The following is a 25,549-nucleotide window of genomic DNA, read 5'->3' as shown; positions in this document are numbered from 1 at the left end:
ATTAAATTGCTGGATTCTGTTTGTTAATATTTAGGATTTTCAAATTCATGTCATCAGGGCAATTGGTTATAATTTTCCTTTCTCATAGTTTTTTCAAATCTTGGCTTTGTAAAATGAGTTAGATTTCATTTTCTCTTTTTTTATTCTCTGGGTGAATTTATGCATGCTGATTTTTTTTCTTCTCAAGTGTAAAGTGAAATTCACCAGTGAAGCCACATTGGCCTAGAATTCTTTCTGGAGAGAAGTTTTTAAATTATGGCTCAATTCCATATATAGAATTTTTTATAATTTTATTTTTTTTGCCCATTTTGGTAGATTATAATTTTTCCAGTGTTTTTCCATTTAATCTAACTTTCCAAATGTCTTGACATCAAATTGTTCACAATATCATTTAAGCATTTTAATGTCTACAGAGGTATTCCCTTTTTTATTTCTTACATTGCTTTCTTGGTACCGTCTCCCCTTTTTTCTTTTGATTAATGTCACCAGGGATTTATCAATTTTACTAGTTTTTCAAAAGTAACAAATTTTGGGCCTTATTGGTGATCTCTATTTTTTATTTATTTTTTATTTCATCAATTATGATTATGTTTAGTATTTTCTTCTGTACTCCTTGGGTTAATTTGTTATTTTCCTGACTTCTTGAGATGGGTAATTCTTAGAGTGTCGACCATTCTCTTTTCTATTTAGCATTTAAGGCTATAAATTTTCCTCTAAGAATTGCTTTAGCTTCATCCCATAAATTTTTATTTGTAGTGTTTTCATTTTACTTAGTTCAAACTATTTTCCAATTTTGACTGTGCTTGGTTTTTTTTTTTTTTGACCCATGAGTTATGTAGAAGTATACTTCCTTATTTCCAAACATATGAGAATTTTGTATTGATCTTTAAGTTTTTGATTTCTGGTTATGCTGTATTGTGGATACAGAACATATGTATTTTTTTTCACTTCTTTGAAATTTGTTTAGACTTGTTTTATGGCCCAGAATTTGGTCGATGTTTGGTCAAATTTTTTCTGTACGTTTGTAAAGAACATGTATTATGCATTGTTGAGAACAGTGTTCTATGTACATCTATTTGTTAATTATTTTATTTAACTCTTCTATATTCTTACTGACTTTGATTTTGGTTTGATTGAATTTTAACAATATGATTCTTTCCTTCTCACCTTCTGTCATTACCTTGAAGTCATGTACTCCTTTTCTATGTTTTTAGTGATTACTGTAAAGATTTCAACTTGCCTCCTTGATTTAGCTATTAATTTTTGTGTTGAGCCTGCATCTAGAAATCTTCCTAAACTCTCTCATTAGATTAAGGAGTTATTCTATAGATTTACTTACTACACTGACTACACTGGTTAGGCTCTGCGGTATATTGTTAAATGGAAGCAATGAATTGAGGGCATTTTTGTTTAATTCCAGGCTTTAAAGAAAATGCTGTCAGTGTTACATCATTAATATGATGTTCCTGGTAGGTATTTTGCTAGATTCTCTTTGTTGAGTTAAGGAAGTTTCCTAGTTTTTGTTAATTTTTAAAGTCACAGGTGTAGGCTGAATTTTAGTGAATGCTTTTTCCTGCATTAATTGGGATAATTGTAAGGTATGTCCTCTTTAATCTATGAATATGATAAATTATATTAGTATAGATTTCTGATATAGGATGATTCTCGTATTCTTTAATTACTTGTTTTTTAATGGGCAAAAGACATATTTTTCTTTTTGAGCTTAGTTTTTTTGGTATAATTTAACTTTTATTTTAGATTTGGAAGTACATATGCAGGTTTATTACCTGGATATATTGTGTGATGCTGAGGTTTGGGGTATGATTGATTGCATCACCCAGGTACTGAGCTTAGGACCCAATAGTTGGTTTTTCAGCCTGTGCCCTTTTCTGCTGTGCCCCCTCTAGAATTCCCCAGTGTCCATTATTGCCACCTTGATGTCCATGAGCACCTATTGTTTAGCTTTCACTTATGAGTGAGAACAAATGGTATTTGGTTTTTTGTTCCTGCATTAATTTGCTTAGGATAATGACTTCCAGCTGCATACATGATGCTGCATAGGGCATAATTTTTTTTTTTTTTTTGAGACAGAGTTTCTTGTTGCCCAGGCTGGAGTGCAATGGTGTGATCTTGGCTCAGTGTAACCTCTGCCTCCCAAGTTCAAGAGATTCTCCTGCCTAAGCCTCCTGAGTAGCTGTGATTACAGGCACCTGCCACCACATCTGGCTAATTTTTGTATTTTTAGTAGGGACACGGTTTTGCCATGTTGGCCAGGCTGGTTTCAAACTCCTGACCTCAGGTGATCCACCTGCCTCGGCCTCCCAAAGTGCTGGGATTACAGGTGTGAGCCACTGCGCCCGGCCATGATTTTATTTTATTTTTTATGAATATGTAGTATTCCATGGTGTATATGTACCACTGCAACCAGCCATGATTTTTTTTTATGAATGTGTAGTATTCCATGGTGTATATGTACCACATTTTCTTTATCCAGTCCACCATTGATGGGCACCTAGGTTGATTCTATGTCTTTCCTATTGTCAGGGTTGCTGAGAAGCGCATACCAGTGCATGTCTTTTTGGTAGCATTTATTTTCCTTTGGATGTATGCCCAGTAATGAGATTGCAATGTCAAATGGTAGTTCTACATTCTCATATGTTTGTTGGCCACTGGTATGTCTTCTTTTGAGAGGTGTATGTTTATATCTTTTGCCCATTTTTAATGGGGCTATTTGGTTTTTGCCTGTTTAACTGTTTGAGTTTCTTATAGATTCCGAATATAAAACCTTTGTCAGATGCATAGTGTGCAAATATTTTCTGCCATTCTATAGGTTGCCTGTTTACTCTGTTGATAGTTTATTTGCTGTGCAGAAGCTCTATAGTTTAATTAGGTTCCACTTGTCAGTTTTTGTTGCAATTGCTTTTAAAAACTTAGTCATAATTTCTTCCCCAAGGCCAATATCCAGAATGTTGTTTTCTAGGTTTTATCCTGGTATTCTTATAATTTGAGGTCTTACAATTAAGTCTTTAATCTATCTTAAGTTAATTTTTGTATATGGTGAAAGGGATAGGTACAGATCATTCTTTTGCATATGGCTAGCCCACTATCCTAGCTAGCCATTCTTTTGCATATGGCTAGCCCACTATCCATTTATTAAATAGGAAGTCATTTCCCTATTGCTTATTTTTGTTGACTTTGTCAAAGATCAGATGACTTTCTGTGTTTGGCTTTATTTCTGTGTTTGGCTTTATTTCTGAGTTCTTTTTCTGTTCCTTTGGTCTATTTGTCTTTTTTTTTCCCCCCCAGTACCATGCTATTTTGGTTACTATGGCGTTATGGTATAGTTTGAAGTTGGGTAATGTGATGCTTTTAGCTTTGTTCTTTTTGCTTAGGATTGCTTTGGCTATTCAGGCTCTTTTTTGGTTCCACATGAATTTTGGAATAGTTTTTTCTAGTTCTGTAAAAAAATGATATTAGTAGCTTGACTGGAAAAATGTTGATCCTATAGATTGCTTCAGTAGCATGGCCATTTTAATGATATTGATTCTTCCAGTTCATTAGCATGGAATGTTTTTCCATTTGTTTGTGTCATCTATTTCTTTCAGCAGTGTTTTGTAGTTCTCCTTGTAGAGATCTTTCACCTCCTTGGTTAGCTGTATTCCTAGGTATTTTATTTTTTGTGTGTGGCTGTTGTAAAGGGGATTATGTTCTTGATTTGGCTGTCAGCTTGGACATTATTGGTGTATAGAAATGCTACTGATTTTTGCACATTGATTCTGTATCCTAAAACTTTACTGAAGTCATTTATCAGTTCCAAGTGCCTTTTGGTGGAGTTCTTTGGATTTTGTAGATATAGAATCATATTGTTGATGAAGAGAGATAGTCTGACTTTTTCTTTTCCTATTTGGATGCCTTTTTTCTTTCTTTTGCCTGATTGCTCTGGCAAAAGACTTTAACTACTATGTTAAATAGCAGTGGTGAGACTAGGCATTCTTGTCTTCTTCCAGTTCACATAGAGAAGCTTCCAGCTTTTGCCTGTTATGATGTTGGCTGTGGGTTTGCCATAGATGTCTCTATTTTTATTTTTTCTTCTTCTTGAGATGGAGTCTCACTCTATCACCCAGGCTGGAGTGCAGTGGCATGATCTTGGCTTACTACAACCTCCGCCTCCCAGGTTCAAACGATTCTCCTGCCTCAGCCTATTGAGTGTCTGGGATTACAGGCGTGTGCAACTATGCCTGGCTAATTTTTGTATTTTAGTAGCGACGGGGTTTCACTGTGTTGGCCACCTGGTCTCAAACTTCTGATCTCAAGTGATCCGCCCGCCTTGGCCTCCCAAAGTGCTGGAATTACAGACGAGCCACCGCCCCCGGCCAATGACTCTATTTTGAAGTATGTTCCTTTGATTCCTAGTTTCTTGAGTGTTTTTTTTTAATCAAGAAGGATGTTGAATTTTATCAAAAGCTTTTTTTTTTTGCATCTATTGAGATGATCATATGATTTCTGTTTAATTCTGTTTGTGTGGTGAATCACATTTATTGGTTTGCATATGCTGAATCTTGTATCCTTGGAATGAAGCTTACTGGATCATGGTGAATTAACTTTTTAAAGTGCTGTTGGATTTGGTTTCCTAGTATTTTGTTCAAGATTTTTGTAGCTATCTTCATCATTGAGATTAGCTTTAGTTTTCTTTTTCTTTTTCTTTTTTTTTAATTGTGTCTTTGCCAGGTTTTGGTTTCAGGGTAATGTTGGCTTCATAGAATGAATTAGGGAAGAGTCCCTCCTCAATTTTTTGGAACAGTTTCAATAGAACTGGTACCAGTTCTTCTTTGTATATTTGATATAATTCAGCTGTGAATACATCTGATCTAGGGCTTTTTTGGTTCGTAAGTTTATTTTATTTTATTTTTTTGAGATGGAGTCTTGCTCTGTCGCCCAGGCTGGAGTGCAGTGGCAGAATCTCAGCTCACTGCAACCTCTGCCTCCCGGGTTCAAGCGATTCTCCTGCCTCAGCCTCCTGAGTAGCTAGAATTACAGGTACCCTTCACCATGCCCGGCTAATTTTTGTATTTTTAGTAGAGACGGGGTTTCACCATATTGGCCAGGCTGGTCTTGAACTACTGACCTCGTGATCTGCCCGCCTTGGCCTCCCAAAGTGCTGGGATTACAGGCATGGGCCATTGCGCCCTGCTGGTTCGTAGGTTTTTTAAATTATGGACTCAATTTTGGAGCTTGGTATTGGTCAGGTCAGGGTTTCAATTTCTTTTTGATTCAATTTTGGGAGATTCTATGTTTCCAAGAATTTATTCATTTCCTCCACATTATCTAGTGTGTGTACATAGAGGTGTTCATAATAGTCTCTGAGGACATTTTGTATTTCTGTGAGATTGGTTGTAATGTCACCTTGTCATTTCTGATTATGCTTATTTGGATCTTCTTTCTTTATCTTTGTTAATCTAGCTAGCAGTCTATCAATTTTATCTTTTCAAAGAACAAACTTTTCATTTCTTTGACTCTTTGTTTTGATTTAGGGGTCTCAATTTTGCTCAGTTTTGCTCTGATTTTAGGTATTTTTTTTCTTCTGCCAGGTTTGGGGTTCTTGTTTTTCTGATTTCTCTAGGTGTGATGTTATGTCATTAATTCGAGATTTTACTAGCTTATTGTGGTACACATTTAGCACTATAAACTTTCCTGTCCACACACTGCTTTTGCTGCATCTCAGAGATTTTGGTATGTTGTGTTTCTGTTTTCATTTTTTTCAAAGAATTTTTTTTATTATACTTTAAGTTCTAGGGTACATGTGCACAACGTGCAGGTTTGTTACATAGGTATACATGTGCCATGTTGGTTTGCTGCACCCATTAAATCATCATTTACATTAGGTATTTCTCCTAATGCTATCCCTCCCCCATCCCCCCACCTCAAAACAGACCCCAGTGTGTGATGTTCCATGCCCTGTGTCCAAGTGTTCTCATTGTTCAGTTCCCATCTATGAGTGAGAACATGTGGTGTTTGGTTTTCTGTCCTTGCGATAGTTTACTCAGAATGATGGTTTCCAGCTTCATCCACGTCCCTACAAAGGACATGAACTCATCCTTTTTTATGGCTGCATAGTATTCCATGGTGTATATGTGCCACATTTTCTTAATCCAATCTATCACTGATGGACATTTGGGTTGGTTCCAAGTCTTTGCTATTGTGAATAGTGTTGCAATAAACATACGTGTGCATGTGTCTTTATAGTAGCATGATTTATAATCCTTTGGGTATATACCCAATAATGGGATTGCTGGGTCAAATGGTATTTTTAGTTCTAGATCCTTGAGGAACTGCCACACTGTCTTCCACAATGGTTGAACTAGTTTACACTCCCACCAACAGTGTAAAAACGTTCCTATTTCTCCACATCCTCTCCAGCACCTGTTGTTTCCTGACTTTTTAATGATGGCCATTCTAACTGGTGTGAGATGGTATCTCATTGTGGTTTTGATTTGCATTTCTCTGATGACCAGTGATGATGAGCATTTTTTCATGTGTCTGTTGGCTGCATAAATGTCTTCTTTTGAAAAGTGTCTGTTCATATCCTTTGCCCGCTTTTTGAAGGGGTTGTTTGATTTTTTCTTGTAAATTTGTTTAAGTTCTTTGTGGATTCTGGATATTAGCCCTTTGTCAGATGGGTAGATTGCATAAATTTTCTCCCATTCTGTAGGTTACCTGTTCACTCTGATGGTAATTTCTTTTGCTGTGCAGAAGCTCTTTAGTTTAATTAAATCCCATTTGTCTATTTTGGCTTTTGTTGCCATTGCTTTTGGTGTTTTAGTCATGAATACCTTGACCTTGCCTATGTCCTGAATGGTATTGGCTAGGTTTTCTTCTAGGGTATTTATGGTTTTAAGTCTAACATCTAAGTCTTTAATCCATTTTGAATTAATTTTTTATAAGGTATAAGGAAGGGATCCAGTTTCAGCTTTCTACATATGGCTAGCCAGTTTTCCCAGCACCATTTATTAAATAGGGAATCCTTTCCCCATTTCTTGTTTTTGTCAGGTTTGTCAAAGATCAGATGGTTGTAGATGTGTGGTGTTATTTCTGAGGGCTCTGTTCTGTTCCATTCATCTATATCTCTGTTTTGGTGCCAGTACCATGGTGTTTTGGTTACTGTAGCCTTAGTTTGTAGTTTAGTTTGAAGTCAGGTAGCATGATGCCTCCAGCTTTGTTCTTTTTGCTTAGGACTGTCTTGCTTAGGACTGTCTTGGCAATGTGGGCTCTTTTTTGGTTCCATATGAACTTTAAAATAGTTTTTTCCAATTCTGTGAAGAAAGTCTTTGGTAGCTTGATGGGGATGGCATTGAATCTATAAATTACCTTGGGCAGTATGGCCATTTTCACAATATTGATTCTTCCTATCTATAAGCATGGAATGTTCTTCCATTTGTTTGTGTCCTCCTTTATTTCGTTGGGCAGTGGTTTGTAGTTCTCCTTGAAGAGGTCCTTCACATCCCTTGTAAGTTGGATTCCTAGGTATTTTATTCTGTTTGAAGCAATTGTGAATGGGAGTTCACTCATGATTTGGCTCTCTGTTTGTCTGTTATTGGTGTATAGGAATGCTTGTGATTTTTGCACATAGATTTTTTATCCTGAGACTTTGCTGAAGTTGCTTATCAGCTTAAGGAGAATTTGGGCTGAGAGGATGGGGTTTTCTAAATATGTAATCATGTCATCTGCAAACAGGGACAATTTGACTTCCTCTTTTCCTAATCGAATACCCTTTATTTCCTTCTCTTGACTGATTGCCCTGGCCAGAACTTCCAACACTATGTTGAGTAGGAGTGGTGAGAGAGGGCATCCCTATCTTGTGCCAGTTTTCAAAGGGAATGCTTCCAGTTTTTGCCCATTCAGTGTGATACTGGTTGTGGGTTTGTCATTAATAGCTCTTATTATTTTGAGATACGTTCCATCAATACCTAGTTTATTGAGAGTTTTTAGCATGAACGTTGTTGAATTTTGTCAAAGGCCTTTTCTGCATCTATTGAGATAATCATGTGGTTTTGTCTTTGGTTCTGTTTATGTGATGGATTACGTTTATTGATTTGTGTATGTTGAATCAGCCTTGCATCCCAGGGATGAAGCCCACTTGATCATGGTGGATAAGCTTTTTGATATGCTGCTGGATTCGGTTTGCCAGTATTTTATTGAGGATTTTTGCATCAATGTTCATCAGGGATATTGGTCTAAAATTCTCTTTTTTGGTTGTGTCTCTGCCAGGCTTTGGTATCAGGATGATGCTGGCCTCATAAAATGAGTTAGGAAGGATTCCCTGTTTTTCTGTTGATTGGAATAGTTTCAGAAGGAATGGTACCAGCTCTTCTTTGTACCTCTAGAGAATTCGGCTGTGAATCCATCTGGTCCTGGACTTTTTTTGATTGGTAGGCTATTAATTATTGCCTCAATTTCAGAGTCTGTTATTGGTCTGTTCAGGGATTTGATGTCTTCCTGGTTTAGTCTTGGGAGAGTGTATGTGTCCAGGAATTTATCCATTTCTTCTAGATTTTCTAGTTTATTTGCATAGAGGTGTTTATAGTATTCTATGATGGTAGTTTGTATTTCTGTGGGATTGCTGGTGATATCCCCTTTATCATTTTTTATTGCATCTATTTGATTCTCCTCTCTTTTCTTCTTTATTAGTCTTGCTAGTGGTCTATCAGTTTTGTTGCTCTTTTCAAAACACCAGCTCCTGGATTCATTGAGTTTTTGAAGGGTTTTTTGTGTCTCTATCTCCCTCAGTTTTGCTCTGATCTTAGTTTTTTCTTGCCTTCTGCTAGCTTTTGAATTTGTTTGCTCTTGCTTCTCTAGTTCTTTTAATTGTGATGTTAGGCTGTCGATTTTAGATCTTTCCTGCTTTCTTTTGTGGGCATTTAGTGCTATAAATTTCCCTCTACATACTGCTTTAAATGTGTCCCAGAGATTCTGGTACATTGTGTCTTTGTTCTCATTGGTTTCAAAGAACATCTGTATTTCTGCCTTCATTTCGTTATGTGCCCAGTAGTCATTCAGGAGCAGGTTGTTCAGTTTCCATGTAGTTGAGCTGTTTTGAGTGAGTTTCTGAATCCTGAGTTCTAGTTTGATTGCACTGTGGTCTGAGAGACAGTTTGTTGTGATTTCTGTTCTTTTACATTTGCTGAGGAGTGCTTTACTTCCAACTATGTGGTCAATTTTGGAATAAGTGCGATGTGGTGCTGAGAAGAATGTATATTCTGTTGATTTGGGGTGGAGAGTTCTGTAGATGTCTATTAGGTCTGCTGGTGCAGAGCTGAGTTCAAGTCCTGGATATCCTTGTTAACCTTCTGTCTCGTTGATCTGTCTAATATTGATGGTGGGGTGTTAAAATCTCTCATTATTATTGTGTGGGAGTCTAAGTCTCTTTGTAGGTCTCTAAGGACTTGCTTTATGAATCTGGGTGCTCCTGTATTGGGTGCATATATATTTAGGATAGTTAGCTCTTCTTGTTGAATTTGATCCCTTTACCATTATGTAATGGCCTTCTTTGTCTCTTCTGATCTTTGTTAGTTTAAAGTCTGTTTTATCAGAGACTAGGATTGCAATCCCTGCTTTTTTTTTTGTTTTCCACTTGCTTGGTAGATCTTCCTCTGCCCCTTTATTTTGAGCCTATATGTGTCTCTGAACGTGAGATGGGTCTCCTGAATATAGCACGCTGATGGATCTTGACTCTTTATCCAATTTGCCAATCTGTGTCTTTTAATTGGGGCATTTATCCCATTTACATTTAAGGTTAATATTGTTATGTGTGAATTAGATCCTGTCATTATGATGTTAGCTGGTTATTTTGCTCGTTAGTTGTGGCAGTTTCTTCCTAGCATCGGTGGTCTTTACAGTTTGGCATGTTTTTGCAGTGGCTGGTACCGATTGTTCCTTTCCATGTTTAGTGCTTCCTTCAGGAGCTCTTGTAAGGCAGGCCTGGTGGTGACAAAATCTCTCAGCATTTGCTTGTCTGTAAAGTATTTTATTTCTCCTTCACTTATGAAGCTTAGTTTGGCCGGATATGAAATTCTGGGTTGAAAATTCTTTTCTTTAAGAATGTTGAATATTGGTCCCCACTTTCTTCTGGCTTGTAGAGTTTCTGTCAAGAGATCTGCTGTTAGTCTGAATGGCTTCCCTTTGTGGGTAACCCGATCTTTCTCTCTGGCTGCCCTTAACATTTTTTCCTTCTTTTTTTTTTTTTTTTTTTTTAATACTTTAAGTTTTAGGGTACATGTGCACAATGTGCAGGTTAGTTACATATGTATACATGTGCCATGCTGGTGTGTTGCACCTGTTAACTCGTCATTTAGCATTAGGTATATCTCTTAAAGCTATCCCTCCCCACTCCCCCCACCCCACAACAGTCCCCAGAGTGTGATGTTCCCCTTCCTGTGTCCATGTGTTCTCATTGTTCAATTCCCATCTATGAGTGAGAATACGCGGTGTTTGGTTTTTTGTTCTTGCGATAGTTTACTGAGGATGATTTCCAATTTCATCCATGTCCCTACAAAGGACATGAACTCATTATTTTTTATGGCTGCATAGTATTCCGTGGTGTATATGTGCCACATTTTCTTAATCCAGTCTATCATTATTGGACATTTGGGTTGGTTCCAAGTCTTTGCTATTGTGAATAGTGCCGCCATAAACATACGTGTGCATGTGTCTTTATAGCAGCATGATTTATAGTCCTTTGGGTATATACCCAGTAATGGGATGGCTGGGTCAAATGGTATTTCTAATTCTAGATCCCTGAGGAATTGCCACACTAACTTCCACAATGGTTGAACTAGTTTACAGTCCCACCAACAGTGCAAAAGTGTTCCTATTTCTCCACATCCTCTCCAGCCTCTTGTTTCTGACTTTTTAATGATTGACATTCTAACTGGTGTGAGATGCTATCTAATGTGATTTGCATTTCTCTGATGGCCAGCCATGATGAGCATTTTTTCATGTGTCTTTTGGCTGCATAAATGTCTTCTTTTGAGAAGTGTCTGTTCATATCCTTTGCCCACTTTTTGATGGGGTTGTTTGTTTTTTTCTTGTAAATTTGTTTGAGTTCTTTGTAGATTCTGGATATTAGCCCTTTGTCAGATGAGTAGATTGCAAAAATATTCTCCCATTCTATAGGTTCCCTGTTCACTCTGATGGTAATTTCTTTTGCTGTGCAGAAGCTCTTTAGTTTAATTAGATCCCATTTGTCAATTTTGGCTTTTGTTGCCATTGCTTTTGGTGTTTTAGACATGAAGTCCTTGCGCATGCCTATGTCCTGAATGGTATTGGCTAGGTTTTCTTCTAGGGTTTTTATGGTTTTAGGTCTAACATTTAAGTCTTTAATCCATCTTGAATTAATTTTTTATAAGGTATAAGGAAGGGATCCAGTTTCAGCTTTCTACATATGGCTAGCCAGTTTTCCCAGCACCATTTATTAAATAGGGAATCCTTTCCCCATTGCTTGTTTTTCTCAGGTTTGTCAAAGATCAGATGGTTGTAGATATGTGGTGTTATTTCTGAGGGCTCTGTTCTGTTCCATTGGTCTACATCTCTGTTTTGGTACCAGTACCATGCTGTTGTAGCCTTGTAGTATAGTTTGAAGTCAGGTAGCGTGATGCCTCCAGCTTTGTTCTTTTGGCTTAGGATTGACTTGGCGATGTGGGCTCTTTTTTGGTTCCATATGAACTTTAAAGTAGTTTTTTCCAATTCTGTGAAGAAAGTCATTGGTAGCTTGATGGGGATGGCATTGAATCTATAAATTACCTTGGGCAGTATGGCCATTTTCACAATATTGATTCTTCCTACCCATGAGCATGGAATGTTCTTCCATTTGTTTGTATCCTCTTTTATTTCATTAAGCAGTGGTTTGTAGTTCTACTTGAAGAGGTCCTTCACGTCCTTTGTAAGTTGGATTCCTAGGTATTTTATTCTCTTTGAAGCAATTGTGAATGGTAATTCACTCATGCTTTCGCTGTCTGTCTGTTATTGGCGTATAAGAATGCTTGTGATTTTTATACATTGATTTTGTATCCTGAGACTTTGCTGAAGTTGCTTATCAGCTTAAGGAGATTTTGAGCTGAGGCAATGGTGTTTTCTAGATATACAATCATGTCATATGCAAACAGGGACAATTTGACTTCCTCTTTTCCTAATTGAATACCCTTTATTTTCTTCTCCTGCCTAATTGCCCTGGCCAGAACTTCCAACACTATGTTGAATAAGAGTGGTGAGAGAGGGCATCCCTGTCTTGTGCCAGTTTTCAAAGGGAATGCTTCCAGTTTTTGCCCATTCAGTATGATATTGGCTGTGGGTTTGTCATAGATAGCTCTTATTATTTTGAGATACGTCCCATCGATACCTAATTTATTGAGAGTTTTTAGCATGAAGGGTTGTTGAATTTTGTCAAAGGCCTTTTCTGCATCTATTGAGATAATCATGTGGTTTTTGTCTTTGGTTCTGTTTATATGCTGGATTACATTTATTGATTTGCGCATATTGAACCAGCCTTGCATCCCAGGGATGAAGCCCACTTGATCATGGTGGATAAGCTTTTTGATGTGCTGCTGGATTCGGTTTGCCAGTATTTTCTTGAGGATTTTTGCATCAATGTTCATCAAGGATATTGGTCTAAAATTCTCTTTTTTGGTTGTGTCCCTGCCCAGCTTTGGTATCAGGATGATGCTGGCCTCATAAAATGAGTTAGGGAGGATTCCCTCTTTTTCTATTGATTGGAATAGTTTCAGAAGGAATGGTACCAGTTCCTCCTTGTACCTCTGGTAGAATTCGGCTGTGAATCCATCTGGTCCTGGACTCTTTTTGGTTGGTAAGCTATTGATTATTGCCACAATTTCAGATCCTGTTATTGGTCTATTCAGGGATTCAACCTCTTCCTGGTTTAGTCTTGGGAGAGTGTATGTGTCCAGGAATTTATCCATTTCTTCTAGATTTTCTAGTTTATTTGCGTAGAGGTGTTTGTCGTATTCTCTGATAGTAGTTTGTATTTCTGTGGGATCAGTGGTGATATCCCCTTTATCATTTTTTATTGTGTCTATTTGATTCTTCTTTTTTTCTTTATTAGTCTTGCTAGCGGTCTAACAATTTTGTTGATCCTTTCAAAAAACCAGCTCCTGGATTCATTAATTTTTTGAAGGGTTTTTTTTTTGTCTCTATTTCCTTCATTTCTGCTCTGATTTTAGTTATTTCTTGCCTTCTGCTAGCTTTTGAATGTGTTTGCTCTTGCTTTTCTAGTTCTTTTAATTGTGATGTTAGGGTGTGAATTTTGGATCTTTCCTGCTTTCTCTTGTGGGCATTTAGTGCTATAAATTTCCCTCTACACACTGCTTTGAGTCTGTCCCAGAGATTCTGGTATGTTGTGTCTTTGTTCTCATTGGTTTCAAAGAACATCTTTATTTCTGCCTTCATTTCGTTATGTACCCAGTAGTCATTCAGGAGCAGGTTGTTCAGTTTCCATGTAGTTGAGAAGTTTTGAGTGAGTTTCTGAATCCTGAGTTCTAGTTTGATTGCAGTGTGGTCTGAGAGACAGTTTGTTATAATTTCTGTTCTTTTACATTTACTGAGGAGAGCTTTACTTCCAACTATGTGGTCAATTTTGGAATAGGTGTGGTGTGGTGCTGAAAAAAAGGTATATTCTGTTGATTTGGGGTGGAGAGTTCTGTAGATGTCTATTAGGTCTGCTTGGTGCAGAGCTGAGTTCAATTCCTGGGTATCCTTTTTAACTTTCTGTCTCGTGGATCTGTCTAATGTTGACAGTGGGGTGTTAAAATCTCCCATTATTATTGTGTGGGAGCCTAAATCTCTTTGTAGGTCACTAAGGACTTGCTTTGTGAATCTGGGTGCTCCTGTATTGGGTGCCTATATATTTAGGATAGTTAGCTCTTCTTGTTGAATTGATCCCTTTACCATTATGTAATGGCCTTCTTTGTCTCTTTTGATCTTTGTTGGTTTAAAGTCTATTTTATCAGAGACTAGGATTGCAACCCCTGCCTTTTTTTGTTTTCCATTTGCTTGGTAGATCTTCCTCCATCCTTTCATTTTGAGCCTATGTGTGTTTCTGCATGTGAGATGGGTTTCCTGAATACAGCACACTGATGGGTCTTGAGTCTTTATCCAATTTGCCAGTCTGTGTCTTTTAATTGGAGCATTTAGTCCATTTACATTTAAAGTTAATATTGTTATGTGTGAATTTGATCCTGTCATTATGATGTTAGCTGGTTATTTTGCTCGTTAGTTGAATACAGCACACTGTTGGTGAATCTGATAATTATGTGTCTTTTTTGTGTGAGAGATCTTTCTTCAACCCTTTACTTTGATTCTATTGGTGTTGTTACCTGTGAAATGGGTCTCTTGAAGATAGCAGATAGAAGGGTTTTTTTTTTTTTAATCTAACTTGCCACTCTGTGACTTTTAAGTTGTTTGTTTAAACCATTTACCATTCAAGGTTAATATTGACCTGTGAGCTTTTCACCCTAGTATGAAATTGTTAGTTGGTTGCTTTGTACTTTCTATTGTGTGGTTGTTTTATAGGGTCTGTGAGCTATGTACTTAAGTGTGTTTTTATAATAGCAGGTATCATTTTTTCATTTTCATGTTTAGAACTCTCTTAGGCATCTCTTGTAAGACTGGTCTAGTGGTAATGAATTCTCTTGGCACTTGCTTCTCTGGAAAAATGTTTTTTTATTTCTCCTTCATTCACGAAGCTCAGTTTGGCAGGATATGAATCTTTTGATTATAATTTATTTTCTTTAAGAATCCTGAAAATAGATCCCCCAATCTCTCCTGGATTGTAAGGTTTCTGCTGAGAATTGTGCTCTTACTCTGATGGGGCTCTCTTTGTATGTGATCTGGCCTTTTTCTCTAGTGCCTTTAGGATTTTTTCTTTAACGGTGACCTTGGTCGGTCTGGTGAGTATATGCCTTGGTAATGTTCAGTTTTTTATAGTATCTCGCAGGTGCTCTCTGGCTTTATTGTATCTAGATGTCTAACTTTCTAGCAAGATTCAAGAAATTTTCTTGAATTATTCCATCAAATATGTTTTCCAGGTTGTTTTCTTTTTCTCCTTCTCTCTAGGGAATGCCAGTAATTCGTAGGTTTGGTCGCTTTACATAATGTCACATTTCTGAAAGGCTTTCTTCACTTTTTAAAAATCTCTTTTCCTTATTTTTGTATGACTGGATTAGTTCAAAAGACCAGTTTTCAAGCTCTAAAATTATGTTTTCTACTTGGTCCAGTCTATTGATAAAGCTTTCAACTGTATTTTGACATTCCTTAAGTGAGTTTTTTTAATTCCAGAAGTTCTGGTTAATTACTTATCAAGATGTTTATCTCTTTCTTCATTTCCTTGGTTGATATAGAAGTTTCTTTTTCTTGATTTCAACCTTGAATCTCATTGAGCTTCCTTGCAAGCCGTGCTTTGAATTCTTTGTCATTTCTGAGTTTTCATTTTGGTAGAAAGCATTGCCAAACAGCTAGTGTGATCCTTTGGTGGTGTCACTACATTCAGATTTCTCGTGGTGCCAGAATTCTTGCACTGGGCCTTCTTATCTGGAGATGCTAGCACTTCTGATTTTTGTAATTATTTTTGTTTTGGGTACGATTTTTTTTCTTTCCTTTCCTATGATATTATTTTTTTCTTCTCCTTCTTCTTCTTTTCCTTTCCCTCCTCCCTAGGGGGTGTGACTGTAGAGCATGCTAGGTGGGGTGTTTCGGCTTTGCTTCTGTGGCCCTATGCACTTCGATCAGAAAGTTTTATATTGGGCGTGTAGTTCAACCTACAAGCCAGTAGATGGCGCCATGGGTAAGAGCTGGCTGTGGCCAGTGCTGCTGGCTGTATACTTAATCCTTGTTTATTGCGAGGAGCTTTCTGTTGCCTCAGGCAATGGCTGATTGCCAGAATATACATTAATCTGAGCTCCCTCCTCAGGGGCGCTGTGGGTACAAGATGGGTGGAGCCAGATGGGGAAGGTCCCCCAATGTTTTCCTGCTCTCAGTTCAGATTTGGGAAAAATGCCTGCAAGCTTTTCCCTGTGTCTTTCCCTCACAAAGTCTCCAAGTCTCTCCTCAATTTAGCTCCAGGGCTTGGGGGAAACAGTGCTCTTCCTTGCCCCAGGTTGCTTGAATCCCCAGTGGAAAGGCAAGACAGAGGGATGCCGTCTGCCTCTTTCATGTACTGAGACTTCACTCTCTTTTATCAGTTGAATGCTGTCATGAGGGCTGTTTGGCTGCACTGTCCTCCCCAGGATCTGGGGTGTCCTTCATAATTCCGGGGAATTGCCATTTCCTTTCTTGAATTAAAGCTCACAGAGTTGATCTTTATGTACTAGCTTGCTATTTCCAAATGACTGAGAAATGCTAAAAACCTGTAATCTGCCATCTTGGAAAAAAACATCCTTGCATTCTTAAGACAAATGGCACTTGGTGTTGATACATGGTGTTTCTACATTGCTGAATTCACTTTGAAAATATGTATATTTTTAAATCTACATTCATGTGTATAGACTGGGATAAAGTTATCTTTTCTTCTACTGTATTTGTGCAATTTTGGAATCAGTTATATTAGTGTACTAAATGAGTTGGGAATTTTTCTTTTCTACTATTATCCAAAAATATTTTATAAAAGACATGAATTATTGCTTTCTTATAGATTTAATAAAAACCTCATCGTGTCCTTTTGTAGAGAGGTGGTGAGAAATATTTTTACTATAAATGTAATTTGCGTATTTTTAACCTGCAAGGTGGAGGTTGCAGTGAGCCGAGACTGTGCCACTGCACTTCAGCCCAGGTGACACAGCAAGACTCTGTCTCAAAAAAAAAGAAAGAAAATCAACTCCTTGTATATTAACTCCTTAAAATTAACTCCTTGTATATTTCTGTGTGTTTTTATACCACATATGTTCCTTGAACTAACTTCTTTTATTTTCTAGGAAGAACTGGAACTGTGGTTTGTGCCTGCCTTATTGCATCTGAAATATTTTTAACTGCAGAGGTATGAAAGATATTACTACAAACTTTGTCTTATGATGATTGAGTTTGCTAGTTCTGAAACATCACTGGTAGGATGTTAAGATGATTTAGTCATGGTGCTTAGTGAAATTGTAATTGGAGAAGCAGTTTTTAGAAAGCATGTTTTGGTACTTTCTTGTTTAACATGCACTAGTTAGTAGCTGACTTAAGAATCTCTTTGGGCCAAGACTAGAGTAAGGTCAATGAGGTGCAAAATTTAAGGGAATGCTAAAAATTGGAATAATTAAAATAAATAATTTTAATGCAATATTTTAACAATAAAAATTAATGCAAAAAAATCTATGATGTATATAGTATCAACATTTTAAATAAAGACAAGACCTGATGGGGCCAGATTAAGGTGAGGGGAGTAAAGCCATGTTACACAGATACAAAAACATTCAGTAATCACAGTGCTTCCCTCACCTCACCTGGCCCTGCTCTTACTCCTGCCAGTACAATTGTTACCGGCAGGTCTTTGTTCTTAGAGCTCCCAAGATGGTGGCGGGCTGCTCCCAAGATGGTGGCGGGCCGCTCCCAAGATGGTGGCGGGCTGCTCCCAAGATGGTGGCGGGCTGCTCCCAAGATGGTGGCAGGCCACTTCCAAGATGGCAGCAAGCCTTTTGTTCTCTGACCTGGGGTTCCTGGCCTCACGGATTCCAAGGAATGAAACCTTGGGCCATGCAGTGAGTGTTATATCTCTATTAGAAGCCGTGGGTCACGGAAGAGAACCATGGAACCCAGCGACTAGTGTTCAGTTCCATTAGGACGAATCGGGCACTTAGCTGCGCAGGAACAATGGCGAGCCTCTAGCCTGATCGGGAGTGGCAATGGGCGCCTCGATGGATCAGAAGTGCAGAGGACATCCTGCCAGATCCAGAGGGGTGGAAGTCAGCAGTGGATCTGTGACAGCAATGATCTGCAGTGGTGGACGGTGAGTGAAAGCTCAGCTCGAGCTGGAACAAACAGACCAGAAGAGTGTGCAGTTGCAAGATTTAATAGAGTGAAAACAGAGCTCCCATACAATGGGAGGGGACCCAAAGGGGGTTGCCACTGCCAGTTCCAATGCCTGGGTTTATATATTGATCATTGTCCTTCCCCCTGTGCTCTCAGGCAATAGATGATTGACTATTTCTTTACCTCCTGCTTTTAGCCTAATTTATATTTTAGTGAGCTCTCTTTACTACCTGATTGGTCGGGTGTGAGCTGAGTTACAAGCCCCGTGTTTAAAGGTGGGTGCGGTCAGCTTCCCCAGCTAGGCTTAGGAATTCTTAGTCGGCCTAGGAAATCCAGCTAGTCCTGTCTCTCACCATGACTTCTTCCTTCCTTGTGAGAATATTATCAGGCTTAATTAGATAAATTCTCCAAAGAGCCTTGACCATCCTCACAACTCTTAGGTAGATAAAAGGCAACATTTTGCAACTCAAAACAAAGCCTCCCCTGAATGTAAACATCTTTGCTTAGTCAATACATGTGGAGTCTGATCTCTAGAAATTTCAGATAAGACAAGGTGGGCTGTTTCCACTTGAAGTAGAGTTCTCAGTCATTTTTATTCCTGTGATTTTCTTGCTGAGATGCCACCATCTCCAGCAGCTCTGCTCAAGTTGTTTGGCTTACAGTCTAGGGAAGAAGTGGTGGTTATGCACAATGCCCAGCACTCCAATTACACCACCATTGGTTTTTCTAATTTGAGCCACACAGATTTTGAAAATGGATGTTCTAAGATGGTGTTTTTCAAGCTATGGATCATGACTTATCAGTGAGTTGTAAAATAAAGTGACTGGGTTGTGACTAACATCTTTTAAAAATAAAATGGAACAGAACAGAATAGAAAATATCAAAAGTTTTAAGTATTGGTGTGTGGGTGTGTGTGTGTTTGTGTGTATCTCCTAGGTTTATTAATGTGGATTGCAGCTTAAAAAACAAAAGTTTTGAAAGTCATTGACAGCTGTTGATCCAGAGCCCTAGAGTGAGAACCAGGGACTTGTCTCTACCTGGCTGCAGCATCTCCATGGCAGATTGTTTGGTTTTCTTTTGGTCTCAGTGTTCTCATTTGTAATATGGAAAGAAGGGTTGGACCAAGTGATTTCTAAGGACCAGCTCTAAAATTCTATGAATTTATGAATCCTTTAATGAAAGAAGTCCTTGATGTGGCTTTGTTAATTTTGTTATTTTGGGTAGCCTCTGCCCAAAGATCACTGCGGCCGGGAACAGTGGCTCACGCCTGTAATCCCAGCACTTTGGGAGGCTGAGGCAGGCAGATCTCTTGAGGTCAGAAGTTCGAGAGCAGCCTGGCCAACATGGCGAAACCTCTATGTCTACTAAATATACAAAAAATTAGCTGGGCGTGGTGGTACATGCCTGTAGTCCCAGCTACTCAAGAGGCTGAGGCAGTAAAGTTGCTTGAACCCGGGAGGCAGAGGTTGCAGTGAGCTGAGATCCTACCACTGCATTCCAGCCTGGGTGACAGAGCAAGAATCTACCAAAAAAAAAAAAAAAAAAAAAAATCACTGACTTTAGGAAAGAAGGTGGCCATAGAAACACTAAGGGTACCTAACATAGGAAAGGAAAGAGTGTAGATGAACCATGGTTGGATTATACCCTTTTTTGTAGGAAAGCCTGTATTATTTTGGAGAAAGGTGAACAGATAAAACCAACAGCACTAAATTTCAGGGACTAGAAACTCCTTCTGTGGTAAGTTTTCTTTTTTAAAAGGGGAGTTTTTTTAGGGGAGTGGGTTAAGATTGCCACCTGTTATTTGGTTTCATTTTAGACTCTTCTCCTTTGGTGATCAGGCAGCAGCATTTGGGCACCCTGCGACAGGCCTTGGTCCCTCCCTGAGGCTGAGGGTCATGCTTCTGGTGCGACCCACAGGCTGGGGGCTCTGGCTTCCCCTCAGAGCATCCTGCATTCTATTCTATACTGGTTATCGTTTACAGAGCTCAGGAGTTGATTATTTTCCCAAAGTAGGAAGGTCCAATACCTAAGGCTCCAGGACCCTGAAGTTTATCTAAAATCACCAGCCTTTGATTTCAATATAAAAAAGATCCAAGTCTTTCACAAACCCTTACTAGAGCAATTCAACCCTTGCAGAATACCACAAAGACTGTTTTTGGGCGACTCCTGTGTGTGTGTGTTTTCTGTGTGTTGTTGGGGAGGTGTATTTTAAAAGAGAAAGTAAAGGGGAAATAAACTTTTCAAAAGCTCTTTATATACCAGACAGTATTGCACTTTTAAATATCTCATTTAATACCCATAACACCTATATGGAATATACACTGTTACTCTATTTTTTTCTTTTAAAAACATTTGTTGGCTGGGCACGGTGGCTCACGCCTGTAATCCCCAACACTTTGGGAGGCTGAGGTGGACAAATCACAAGGTCAGGAGTTTGAGTCCGGCCTGGCCAACATGGTGAAACCCCATCTCTACTAAAAATACAAAAAATTAGCTGGGCATAGTGGCAGGTGCCTGTAATCCCAGCTACTCAAGAGGCTGAGGCAGGAGAATCATTTGAACCCGGGAGGCAGAGGTTGCAGTGAGCTAAGATAGCGCCACTGCACTCCAACCCAGGCAACAGAGTGAGACTCCATCTGGAAAAAAAAAAAAAAAGAAAAACATTTGTTATGAAAAAGTTTAATCCTACACAAAAGTCCAGAGAATCATACAATATATCCCCATATAGTCATCACATTGCTGCAACAGTCATTTCAGCCTGCAACCAGCCACATTTCATCCATTCTTTTCTCACTCTACTCACACCCCTAACCCCACTCTCCACTCTTGCTTTCCCTAAACCTGGGTTATTTTAAAGGAAATTTCAGTCTTCAGATCATTTTATCCCACAGGTATTTTAGTATGACATTTAAGGACTCTTAACAACAAAAAACCTGAATACTCTTTATCATATCTAAAAATATTACACCTTAAAAATCCTTAATATCAAATTTGTAGCCCATGTTTGTTTCCAAAATTGTCTTAAAATCTTTAAAAATTTAGTTTATTTCAGTCAGAATTCAAACAAGGTCCACACATCTCATTGGTTGCTGTGTCTCCTAAGTCTCTGTTAAGAATCTAACTTCATGGATTTCTCACTGTTTTTTATTACTTGTAATTTGTTTACTGCAGAAACCAGGATGTTTATCCTATAGCATTTACAACATTCTAGACTTTGCCGAGCTATTCTAAGAGTTATATATTCACTATCTCATTTAATATTCTCAGTAACTCTATGAGTAGGCACTACTATGATTCTCATCTTCTAAATTAGAAAACCGAGGTTCGGAGAAAGTAACTTTTGAACCAAGGACTGAAATCTAGATGTCAGACTCTGAAGCCATTGCTGTGCACAGCTTCTCATTTATATTGCCTTTTCTATATTGCTCCTAAAACTGAAGTGAGAGTGGATTGGGAATTCTTAAATAGATTTGGATGTGGCTGTGAGTTTTTCTTTAAGTGGTGGGAGCTGAGTAAGTACTCTTGGCCCCGTTAGAAGAACACTATAACTACTGGCCCTAAACCCTTAGTTTGGGCCAAAAGAACTCAGCCTTATCCACTGATACTTTTCTCCCACACCCCAGCCAAAAACAAAACAAAACAAAGATAGTCATAGACCCTAAGCTAAAAGTAATAGGTGAATTTACTGAAGTGCAGCCCTCATCATTCTACTTCCATGCTCAAAATCCATACTATGTCCCCACTGCCAATGGCAATAAACTAAACGTTTCAACCTGGCACTCAAGAGCCACAGTTTGACTTTTCCAACATTTTCTTCCACCATGTGCATACACACATCCCACACTCTAACACATTTAGGCTGTGTGCTGTTTCCCAGCCTGTAGACACTTGATTCCCAAATGCCATTGCTCATGCCCCTTTTCCTGGAGTCTCTTTCCCTTCTCAGCCTCAAGTAGTCTCTTGCTTTTTCAATTCTTTAGCCCTTTGTGTTTCTCTTAGGGACTACGTTACTTTTCATTATTCTCTAGCTATTTGAAGTGGTGACTTCTGTATCCCCTTTAAAGGCAAAGCCCATGGCTTACCCATCTTTCCATCTTTTTCTCATAATATCTTCCTTGTTTGTAGCAAGTGGCTTCTATGTGTTGATTGTATTAATTTCTACTACTAGTCCATGTTGTTTTAAGTTGTAGGAGAAGGAAGCATGGGAGCACAAGCAGCTTGAGGGCCCTGGTAGGTTACAGCCTTTAGGGGAAGGTGGAGAATCTGGTGGCAGGAGCTAAGGGGATGCTAGATGGAGCTCCTTCAACAACTCTCCCCACACATCTCCCCATCCCCATTTCTCCTGCAGTCATGCGTAGTTTCCTGAACTTTAGTCCAGAACTAGTACACCAAAGGCTGCAACTGAATCTCTTCTGAATCACTAAGAAAGCAACACAGAGACTCAGCTGCATGTTTGAGAGCTGTGTTGGCAAGACCTCAGGACAGAGTGCCCTCTGTGTCTGCTGGTGATTCTCAGACACCACCACATTCTGATCCTGCACTGGGGGCCATTCTACTGACTACATCTACTCTTAAATTAAGAACTTTCATGAGACTTCCTCATGACTGGCCCTTTCTAAAGTAAAGTATGGCAGTTAGTTACTTGAATGAACATTTCCCAATGGGTAAGGAACAGTCTGTGAACTTATGAGTTCTTTTTTTTTTTGAGACAGTCTTGCTCTGTCGCCCAGACTGGAGTGCAGTGGTGCAATCTCGGCTCACTGCAACCTTGACCTCTTGGGTTCAAGCGATTTTCCTGCCTCAGCCTCCCAAGTGGTTGGGATTACAGGTGCCCATCACCACGCGCAGCTAATTTTTGTATTTTTAGTGTAGGTAGGGTTTCACCCTGTTGGCCAGGCTGGTCTCAAACTCCTAACCTCAAGTGATCCACCCACCTCGGCCTCCCAAAGTGTTGAAATTACAGGTGTGAGCCACAGCACCCAGCCAACTTTTGAATTGTGAACCAGTTGATTCAGTACCAGAGCTCTTCAACACCTTGAAGAAAGATTCAAGGAGAACAGTTGTGAACAGCTTGCCCCAGGGAAAGGACAAGGCTAAGAGAATTCCAAGGCTTGCTTGTGAAAACAGAATTGGGGAAATGGAAATTGAAGAAATTGTAGCTGTCAGGAACAAGAGAAGAATGACATGAAATCTGCTACTGAGATATGGAGGTATTGCTCTTGAGTTTTCACATATACCATTCTCTCAATGCCTAGCAAACTGCTCTTCACTAAACCACAAACCTTCCTGTAACTCAGTCACAACTAAGCTTCTATCTGCACACTGATAATGCTGTAACTGTTTTGTTGTTGGTTTTGATTAGTTGCCCTCTCAACTGTAATCAACGTATAAACAAGACCTGGCTCCATCCTTGTTACTTCCCCATAGCACTTAATTCAGTACTTTACTCCCAAGGTAGATAGTTGTGAGGCAGCATCCCTCAAAATGTCTAGTTATATAATGGCATCCAGTAAATGTTTCCTTAATTACTTACTGCCCTTAACAAGCTTTATGCCAAAAAAAAAAAAAAAAAAAAAAATAGGAATGCTGACTTTAGACTTTTCATCTCCACTTAAAGTGAGGCTTCTGTTGCTTTTCAGAATAGATATGTTGGATATTTTGCACAAGTGAAACATATCTACAACTGGAATCTCCCTCCAAGAAGGATACTCTTTATAAGAAGATTCATTATTTATTCGATTCATGGTAAGTGCTTTATGTATAACTGGAGAATTGAGCAGGAGGGCCAATGTTCCCACTCTGGGAGGTTTTTGCTCATAGTTACATATACAGATGATCCTAACTCATATCTGTCTTTTTACATATCTTACGCATGAACTCCTCCTTACGTATGCCCCTCCTCCTGCAATTGTCCATTGATTACCAGCCCTTAGATGTTCTTCACTTTTTCTTTTGGGGGACTTCATCCCCTTCCCATCTCTCCTGTTCTCATTGCTCCTCTGGTCTCAACCCAGGGTGGACTTTTCAGGGCAGAGTGAGCTTCTGATGAGGGAGGAGGAGGACCCATGTGCCCTCAAGACTAGCTATTTCTCATAACCACCTCTAGCTCAGAGTTTGCCTTGGTGGAGTGTCTCCATATCATATCATTTTCTCACCTTCTTTCAGAGGCATGTTTTTTTCTCATCACCCTGGGCTCTCCCTTTCCCCTCTCTCCTCCATCTGCAACCCTCTCACTCCCAGCTTACACTCAGGGGAGGCGGGAAAGCCGGATGTGTCTGTGTGGAAGGGATGGGGTCTCACCACTCCCACTGCCAGAGAGGTAGCAGGGAGGCGATGCTTCTGAACCCCTAAAGCAAACCTCTTATAGCAGCCAGCTTGTGGACCTGAGGTGGTGCCAGTGCTGAGTGTTATAGGTGCCATGGTGCCAGGATGCTGGTTTCCACACAGACAGCCTAGTATTTTTAGCCTTCTGAGTTTAGTTCTACATTTCACTGATTTCTGGTAGACATCAATAGAAAGAAGTTCTGCACCTGGAATGGGAAAGAGGGAACTGAGGCAAGAAATTGTGATTTCTAATGACAAATGAATATCATGGTGTCAGTGAAAACAAAATTAAATGAAAAGAAAACAAGCAGCATACGAGATGAGCAATCAAGAATAATTAATACACTAGCTTATTAAAATATTTGTTTTAATTATATACCTTTAATTTTGTGCATATTTAAATTAATGTACAATTGAGAGAAAAGCAATAAAAAATTAATTGGCTGAGAAACCAAGTCTTTGAGGAAATGCTAAAGGAAGTGAGTCGTTTGAATTGAAAAAAAGGGGCAAAAGAGCCTTTGTCCGTAAATATATGCTGAACACCACGGGAATTTTTGGATATAACTATCCTGTATTTTTATAGGGATTGCATCAGGAACTAGACTTAAAACAGGGCCAAAGTAGTTTAGACTACAGTATTTATTATTAAGAATCATTATGATTATAAGTCTGAAGAAAGCAACGTATTAGCAAGAAAGGTTGCAAGTCACCTTCTCTAAATTTTTCCTTTCTTTTTTTTTTTTGAGACAGAGTCTTGCTCTGTCATCTAGGCTGGAGTGCAGTGGTGTGGTCTTGGTTCACGGCAACCTCCACCTCCTGGGTTCAAGTGATTCTCCTATCTCAGCCTCCTAAGTAGGTGGGATTACAGGCACGTGCCACCACGCCCAGCTAATTTTTGTGTTTTTAGTAGAGACAGGGTTTCACCATGCTGACCAGGTTGGTCTCAAACTCCTGACCTCAATTAATCCATCCACCTCGGCCTCCCAAAGTGCTGGGATTATCGTGGCGTGAGCCACCGTGCCCGGCCCACCTTCCCTAAATATTTTTTCTGGAAAGAGAAAGTGATGGTATTCTAAGTCTTTAAAGGTGAATTATATGTATTTTTTTTCTCTCCTCTCTAGTCTTATAAAATCTGCTTTAGGAGACAGAACTGGGCTTGAAGCCCTGTCTTTCAAAGACAAAATCCATGCAAGACCAAATAAGTAACTACTGTTAC

General features: G+C 39.0%; 1 long non-coding RNA gene across 4 annotated transcripts in view; it reads left to right on the top strand.

Moving 5' to 3' along the window:
* Positions 1-25,549, top strand: part of LOC129011517 (uncharacterized) — a 119,963-nt gene that overhangs the window by 62,867 nt on the left and 31,547 nt on the right. For 3 of the 4 annotated variants that reach the window (XR_010123550.1, XR_010123549.1, XR_008493345.2), the window contains exons 3-5: positions 16,974-17,035; positions 17,761-23,219; positions 23,649-23,754. This is a non-coding gene — a long non-coding RNA (uncharacterized LOC129011517). The remainder of the gene's footprint in view (positions 1-16,973; positions 17,036-17,760; positions 23,220-23,648; positions 23,755-25,549) is intronic. The other variant, XR_010123551.1, reaches the window with a different exon arrangement.

This window comes from Pongo pygmaeus, chromosome 14, assembly GCF_028885625.2.
Source record: "Pongo pygmaeus isolate AG05252 chromosome 14, NHGRI_mPonPyg2-v2.0_pri, whole genome shotgun sequence".
Lineage (NCBI taxonomy): Eukaryota > Metazoa > Chordata > Mammalia > Primates > Hominidae > Pongo > Pongo pygmaeus.
The sequence above is the reverse complement of the archived record's forward strand: the minus strand, read 5'-3'. Positions and strand labels throughout refer to the sequence as shown.